This window comes from Odocoileus virginianus, unplaced genomic scaffold (genome assembly GCF_023699985.2).
Source record: "Odocoileus virginianus isolate 20LAN1187 ecotype Illinois unplaced genomic scaffold, Ovbor_1.2 Unplaced_Scaffold_6, whole genome shotgun sequence".
Lineage (NCBI taxonomy): Eukaryota > Metazoa > Chordata > Mammalia > Artiodactyla > Cervidae > Odocoileus > Odocoileus virginianus.
In genome coordinates, this window is record NW_027224268.1 from 4,328,586 (window position 1) to 4,336,948 (window position 8,363).

Consider the following 8,363-nt stretch of genomic DNA (forward strand, 5'->3'; position numbering starts at 1 on the left):
CCTCTCCAGCATTTATTGTTTGTAGACTTTTTGATGAGGGCCATTCTGACTGGTGTGAGGTGATATCTCATTGTAGTTTTGATTTGCATTTCTCTAATAATGAGTGATGCTGAGCATCTTTTCATGTGTTTGTTAGCCATCTGTATGTCTTCTTTGGAGAAATGTCTGTTTAGGTCTTTTTCCCACTTTCTGACTGGGTTGTTTGTTTTTCTGGTATTGAGTTGAATGAGTTGCTTGTATATTTTGGAAATTCTTGTCAGTTGTTTCCTTTGCTATTATTTTCTCCCATTCTGAGGGCTGTCTTTTCACCTTGCTTATAGTTTCCTTTGCTGTGCAAAATCTTTTAAGTTTAATCAGGTCCCACTTGTTTACTTTTGTTTTTATTCCCATTACTCTAGGAGGTGTGTCATAGAGGATCTTGCTTTGATTTATGTCATTGAATGTTGTGCCCATGTTTTCCTCTAAGAGTTTTACAAAAAATATGGAACACTTCACGAATTTGCGTGTCATCCTTGGGCAGGGGCCATGCTAATATTCTCTGTATCATTCCAATTTCAGTATATGTGCCTCCAAAGCAAGCACGAACTTTCTCTTAATACTTCAAATAACTGCATGTTTAAAGATCTAACTGGTGAAAGAGCATACAAGAATTCATTGTCTTCAATTCTCAATCTTTCAATTTGAAGGAGCATTTTCCAAGAAAAGTAGACTATTTGGTGAGGAAAGAAACCTGAAATGTTTAAGACAACTCTATTTACAGCTCCCTGGCAACTAAAATGGGAAACCTAAGAAAATAAAGATAGCAGGACCCAGGCAAGAGTGGGAAAGATTGGGATGATAAAATTAAATTTCTCTGGGACCTCTTCCAGTCTGATCTGTGACTGAAAAAAAAAGTGTTACAGTATGCCACTGCAAAGAAACAGATGTCAGAAAACCCAAATTTGAGCAGAAGTGGTGCTTCAGAGTACCACACTATAGTGTGACATTCTTGATGATCATCTTTCATCTTCAGTTACTTTTGAAAGTCTCTTCTAAACTCTTAATTAAACCCAACTTTCTTTGTAAAGAACTATAATTTAGCAGTGAGAAACATTTCAGAACAAAGACAAAATACATAATCTTGGGGGGAAGAAAAGGTCCAAAGACCACATGTTCAAGCTGTTCTGAGAGAAAAGGGAGAGCTGCTGCAAGTATTTTTGAGTGTTAAGTGGAAAAGGGACTGGGAAAAATGGATTTTTTAAAAGTTATACCAGTATTTCAAATTATTCTGGGCTGACTTCAGAGCAGACATATGGCATTAAACATGCAAGAATGAAAAGAAAGAACACAGACAGAAAACTGGAATGAAGGACTAAGCATAGAGCTTCCTACAGAATTGATGTCTTCTAGAAGTCTATGACCTAAATGTCAACTTTAGGTTGCCTGAGTTATCGGGATGAATATTGCCCATTATCACTCATTCTCTAGAGAAGTAGCAAGCATAGAAATTGCACTTTATAGGAATTATCTTTTAGATTTAATCTAAAATACAATTCCTGCACGCACACACACACACACACACTGAACACAGTTTGGCATTTGTGTCTCTGTGAATTTAAGAATGCTCCTGAAGACAAGGAAACAAAGCGACAGAGTTGAACCTTACAGACCCCATAGCCCCTTTTGGCAGCTTCTCCTGGCAGCTTCTCCCTCATTTGAAAGACCTCTCCCACTCTCAAACATGCTAGTCAAACAATATTGTTAAACTTGCTCTATCCTGCTATCTTCTCATCATAAGCGCAAACCATCTGTGGGTTGTCACTATATTTAGTAACTCAACATCTTACATCTTCGAAGACTATCAACCTTTAAGAGAGAATAAAAAGTCAATGCCAGATTCATAGGAATGAGCTCCACAAATAGTAGGGGAGGAACTGGGAGGAAAAATAACCTTCCTTTGACCCTCAAGCCCCCTTATGTGATGAAACTCTCCTTTCCCGCATGTATATCCCAGGCTCTTCCAACCCTGGCACCACTATTTGGGGATGAAGAACTCTTTGTCACAGAAGACTGCTGTGCACTGTAGGATGTTTAGCAGCATCTGTGGCCAATAGCATCCTTTCACTCAGTTTTGAAAATCAAAAATCCCCAGATATCGTCAAATGTCTCCTGAGGGACGAAATCATCCAGCCGAGAAGCACTGGTTTATGTGAAGACAGGCCTTACTTGCAAATACCAATCATCTTAAAATTCAATGCCTCAGATTGTGGTTTTTATTCCTGTGCAGTTGCTGCTAGTACATATTATCACTCTTTAGAAAATAAAAAACAACACAGGAAACCTGCTCATCACAAAATAATTAGCAGAATTGGACTCCAGTCAAGAGCTTTTGTTCTTATCTCATTGAAGAAAAATTTACACATGAAAATATTCTCAAGCAAGGACTCAATACATTATCACATTCCTTGCCTTCAGACTTATTTACAAATACCTATTTGAAAAGATATTAAAGGGCAAACAACTATATTCCTTCAGACTCACTGTGGCTTTTGAAATTACTGCATCACAAAAACAGATGGAATGAAAAAATAACTTTTAAGAACATATGAAGAGGCAGAGCTTTGTTTTTGCAAAAATGCTAATATTAGATCCCTGACTTGTACAATACATGTTTCTGGCTCAAGTTAGACACACTGGTCTATAGAATATGTTGATTTTTAAGTGAATGTTATTTTTGCTTAAGTTTTTTAGGGGTACTCCCCATCCCCATTCCTGATGATTTCCTGAGTTCAGCAGGACTCAACTGGGAGCAATTTTGCCTCCCTCCCCCGGGATGAGGGATCTGTCAGTGTTTGAAGATATTTTCGGTTATCACAACTTAGAGGTGGCAGAAGAGGGAATACAGCTGACATATAGTGGGTGGAGACCAGGGATGCTGCTAAGCATCCTATAATACATGGGACAGCCCCCACCCCAATTATCCAGCCCCGAAAGTCAGTAGTACGAAAGCGGAGAAATCCCAGTCTAGACACGTAATTAGAACTCCCGGACACAGCCTCTGATTGGTTACAACCTACGGGAAAGAGATGGTACCCACATCTTCTCCGTTTGCTTGATCACCATGCTGCCTAGGATAGGGATACAGCTATTGGAGGTACCCCATTTATCTATTACTTGAAAATTCCAATTTTTCGGAAAGAGAAGACAAAGAAATAACTTTATTCTTCTTGATTAAAGCATTCTTGGTAAACTAGAAAAATTAAAGTCTTGTTGGAATAAAATCCTATCCTTTCAATGGATGAATTGTAACATTTGCAGAAAAACAAGGACTCTTTTGGAACCTGGTATCTGTTGGTTATACATTTGAACCTCCAGGGGGCGCTTAAAGTTCTTTTCCTCACCCTCTACCCTCTGAGAGGCAATAATGCCGAAGGGCCTCCCCAGGGCGAAAGGAGGCGGCAAGCTAGAGGGTGGCGACAAACAGAGAGCAGTAAACAGAATTCAAGTGGGGGAGGGTAAGGAAAAAGAGAGAGCGCTCAAGTGAGGCTAGAATCTTTCTCCCTCTTTAAATAAATCTCTTCACCATGAATTTATTTTCTCTGCAGCTCTTTTCAGGAATTCCAGCTAAAATTTTTGAATGAGAGCTCTGATCCCACTTAATTCTTTTTGAAGATTTATATAATTCTATCACGTTCTTCCAAATTCTCTAAAGGCAGTGAAACTCAACAGAGGACAATCAAGATATTAAGGTACAAAACACAGGTGGTGGTGAAATATCCCACCAAATGCAGGCATCTCCTTCGGACTCTGGGTAAGCCACACTAGATTCCTGTCCTGAGAGACTAAACACATGGCAACAGCAATAACATGTTGGGTTTTGTAATAATCCTTGAAAGTATATAAATAAACCAAATCTCTGCAAATAGAAATCTTGGGAGCTCTTCTTATGAGTAAGAATTTAAAGCACCAATCTTCTCCTGGGCTTGGCGACTTGCAGAACAAAAAGTTTTAAGTGGAACTGGAAAACAGTTATACATTACGGATGCACCCATATTGCTCATGGAATATTTATAAGCCTCAGAATGATCATTCTGATTATTCCCAGCTGATTTTAACAACGGGTTTTTTTTCCCTCTCTTAATTAGGTGCCTGCATGCAAACAAAAGCCTATTATAGCACTCAAAAAGAACACACTGAATAAAATTAGAGCAGATCTATCTTCTAAATCATTGGATAGTAGTCTAGATACAAAAATAAAATGGTTCCCTGTGATCTGGATGTGAGTGCACTTGTAAGAAAACTTCAGTATGATTTCAATTTTCACTCTTTGTAATCTGGGCAAGCAAATCCAAGTCAATTCTAAGTTCGTATTAATATAATGCATTTCAGTTGAGATGCACGCCTCATTGGTGTCAAAGGTATGGTTGCCTCCTTTTCTGTTTAAAGGAGCAAATTTGAAAATGTTCTCAGGTGAATATAAGGTTAACGACTAAAATGTAAAGGAAATCATTTTTCCTACTGTTCAAAGCACAGAAGTATTTCAGATTCAAGAGGATGTAAGAAGGATGGACATTTTAGAAGCAGTCACTATCTGTAAGCTTGACTCTGATAGTCTATTCAACTGCAATTAGTGTGTAAATTTAAATCCCTGTCTGTGGTTGGAACAGAGGTACAAAGTTAGGAATTCTGCTTCAGTATGCACCTACATGGCCTTTTATTGAGACATCTTATCATTTATGTTTCGAGAAAAAGATAAAATAGATTCAAAGACATGGGATCTGCACAGGTAACAATAAAAGGCTGGCTCCTTGTTTTATATGATAATTACTTGATGCAATCATACTTTGTGTTTATGCTTGAAACATTGGACCTTATTTTGAAATGCTGTTAAGGATTAGATTCTGTGACACAAAGACCCTAAGGTGACCCCACAATGATTCCCACCCTCCTGGAATTGGCGTATTTCACCATAATTCATTTTCAAAATTAGTAAGAATTATACAGGTGCTTAGTGCTACAAAAAATAAGGTACTCTGAGAATAAAGAGGAACCTATTCTAGTGTGAGGTGTTGGCAGTGTGTGTTATGGAGAGAAGAAAATACAGCAGTTCTACATATACTAAGTTTCAAGAAAAAGCACTGACCGTAATGTGAATTAAGATCTTGAAGATGCCAAGATATGGAAACAACCTAAGTGCTAGCTGACAGCTGAATGGATAAAGAAAATGTGATAGACACACACACACACAGTTGTTCCTTGAACACCACAAGTTTGAAGTTGTATGGATCTACTTATATGCCGATTTTTTTCAATAAATATATAAAAAATACATGTAAAAACCATCATGTGCAAGACTTGTATTGAAGGGGATCACTTATCCTTATATAGATATAAGGTGATAGTGAATATAAAATTAAATGTTAGTTTTCTTGCTGTTTTGCAACTTTGCTTTCAAAGAATTACATTATTGTATAGTATATCTGTCTGTCTGTCTTTCTCATGTATCAGCCTATCATCAGAAGTGTTTTGTAAATGTAACTGTTTTCAATACTGTGTTGTAAATATGATTTATACTGTATGGCACAAAAATGTTATAAGGATTCATTCATTAGTGTACAGTGCTACTGTATCAAAGCAATCATATCGATTGCACAAGGCAACCATAAAGCAATCACATTGCTGCTTATTCACTATCAATCATTACCTCTGTAAATAAACATGAGTTTTCACTTTATCTTTTCATTTTGACATCTAGTGTTAATAATACACATAACATCTACAGTATTTTGTAGAACGTAAGACAATTCTGATGTAGGTACTGACAATTCATTTTGTAAACAAATGTAAACTCGCTGTATCGATAAATACAGTAGAATACTGAAAATGTATTTTCTCTTCCTTATGATATCCTTTCTTTCTTTCTTTTTTTGCCACTTGGCATGTGGGATCTTAGTTCCCTGACCAGGGATTGAACTGGCGCCCCCTGCAGTGGCGGTGTGGAGTCTAACGGCAGGAGCAACAGGGAAGTCATGCTTATGATTTTCTTAATAACATTTTCTTTTCTCTAGCTTACTTTATTCTAAGAATACAGTACATAACATATAACATACAAAATAGGTGTCAATGGACTGTTTACATTATTGGTAAGGCTCAATGATAGGATGTTAGTAGTTAAATTTGGGGGGAGTCGAAAGTTACATGTTTATTTTCCACTGTGCAGGGTTCAGCACCCCGATCCCTACACTGTTCAAGGGTGAACTGTAAATGCAATGGAACATCATTCAGCCTTAAAAAAAGAAGAAAATTCTGCCATATGTAACAATAGATGGACAGAGAGGACATTATGCTAAGTGAAATGAGCCAGATACATTAAGACAAATCCTGCATGAGTTCATTTCTATGTGGGAATATAAAAAAGTTGAATTCGTAAAAGCAGAGCATAGGATGGTATTATCAGGGGCTGGGAGGTTGGGGAAATGGGGAAATTTAGTCAAAGGGTATAAAGTTTCAGCTAGGCAGGATAAATACATTCTGGAGATCGAAAGCACAGCAGGCTGATGACAGTTATGGTATTGTATAGTACTTAAACTTTACTAAGAGTAAAGTTTAAACATTCTCACCACACACACACACACACAATGGTAACTATGTGAGGTAATGGGTGTATTAACTAGCTTGACTGTGGTGATAATTTTACAATGCATATTAAAATATGATGTTGCATACTTTATATATACAGTTTTTGTCAGTTGCATCTCAATAAAGCTGGAAACAATTTTTTTCCATCTTAGAGCTATTCCTTTTTGTCCCCGAGTTTTCTAATCGTTTCTAAACAAATTTTTGTATTTGTGGGGTGTGATTTGTTCTCTACAAACACACTCTACTCATTAAGATTCCATTTTTTTCTAGCAGCCCTGACTTATGTTGCTCATAATAACCATTTCATTACTTCAGTGATTCAGTTTAGATGTCTCCTGAAGTAATTACCAGAAAGATTTCTTTTTCTTCCTCTCTAAGATGGATAGCATATATTCTTTGAATCGGTTTTCAATTCCAAATGTACTTTGTTTCTTATTCTTCTTTTTTTAAAAGATGTACAATGCTCTGGATAGCTCAATCTTGCTCAAGTAGCTATGCTGCAATATTCATGGGTAGAGTTTTCTTCTTACTTCTCCACTTAACACCATTTAACACATTCTACCCTTTTGAATCACAGAGAAGGACATCAGCCTTGGAGAGGTTTTCCAGGAATAAAACCAATGAGAAGCCCCAGTGACATCAGACTGTTCTGAGTATCCATCAGAGCCCCAGAGAACAAAAACACGTGGGCTGACAGATGTCCTTGAGTCCGCTGTGTCCACAGGTTCCATTTCTGAGATTGCAGGACCATGCCAGAATGCACCAAAAAGCAAATTTACACAAATGCAGCCATTTGCTCAGAGCTTGTTTTCTACAGTTCCAGCTACTTTTTAGTAAGAAGCAGCAGCAAAATTTATTGACCTAAATGCCTTCTTGACATTTTTTATTCATTATACACGAGAAAAAAAAATACTATTTGCTTCATAGTCAAGTACAGTTCGCTACTGTTTCCAGGTACAATCCAGGTACCAGGATTTATCCTGTTTTGTCTGTTGGTTTGTTTGACAAGAAAAAAACCTCTGTGATAAATATGATCCTGTGCAATGGAAAGTTAAAATAAAAATCTGATGCAATCCAAAACAAAGGACAAAATAAAGTGAAAATGATCACAGAACCAGTCCCATTAAAGCTGATGAGTCATGGCGAATAAGGAGGAAATAAACAGGGTCTAATAAAGATGCTGAATCACAGCCATTCATGGTCTTTTTGAGCCAGGTTAATCTCTTAGATTGGCTAGTCATTGGTTATTCTCTTTAGGCAACAATTGAATAGTGATGGGCCTGTTTGATACACAACGGAAGTATGTGATCAGAGGAATCACATTATGTTTGGTAAATTGATCTAACATTTAAAGCTATGTCTTCCAATTAACACATTCAAAGGGTCAAACAGATTGATGCCCTGGCCAGAAAGTAGATTTCCCTTTCCATTTAAATAAAAATCAGTTTACTGATCAAGGCCAGAGCTTACCAGAAAAAGGATGTGTAGTCAAGAGTGTTGCATTTTAGATATTTCTTAAAGAAAAAAAAAAAAAGACAGTACCAGATCAAGACTGCATGACTTTTTTTTTAAAAGAAAAAAATAGCTTTTAGAGAAAGCACCTTTATCTTTCACGGTATTCACTATCAAGAGGCCAGCAGGCCCTCCTCTATTGTCACTTAGTTCTTCATGAAGAATTGATCTTTAAATTTTTTGTGTAATAAGCTATAGGTTATTCAGACACCTCTGTTACAAGACCTAACATC

The 8,363-nt window shown here is 37.0% G+C and overlaps 1 non-coding gene across 1 annotated transcript; it reads right to left on the reverse strand.

Annotated features, from left to right (window-relative positions):
- Positions 1 to 475: 475 nt before the first annotated feature.
- Positions 476 to 582, reverse strand: LOC139033442 (U6 spliceosomal RNA). The gene has a single exon (XR_011486021.1). It is a non-coding gene; the product is annotated as a U6 spliceosomal RNA (small nuclear RNA).
- Positions 583 to 8,363: the final 7,781 nt, after the last annotated feature.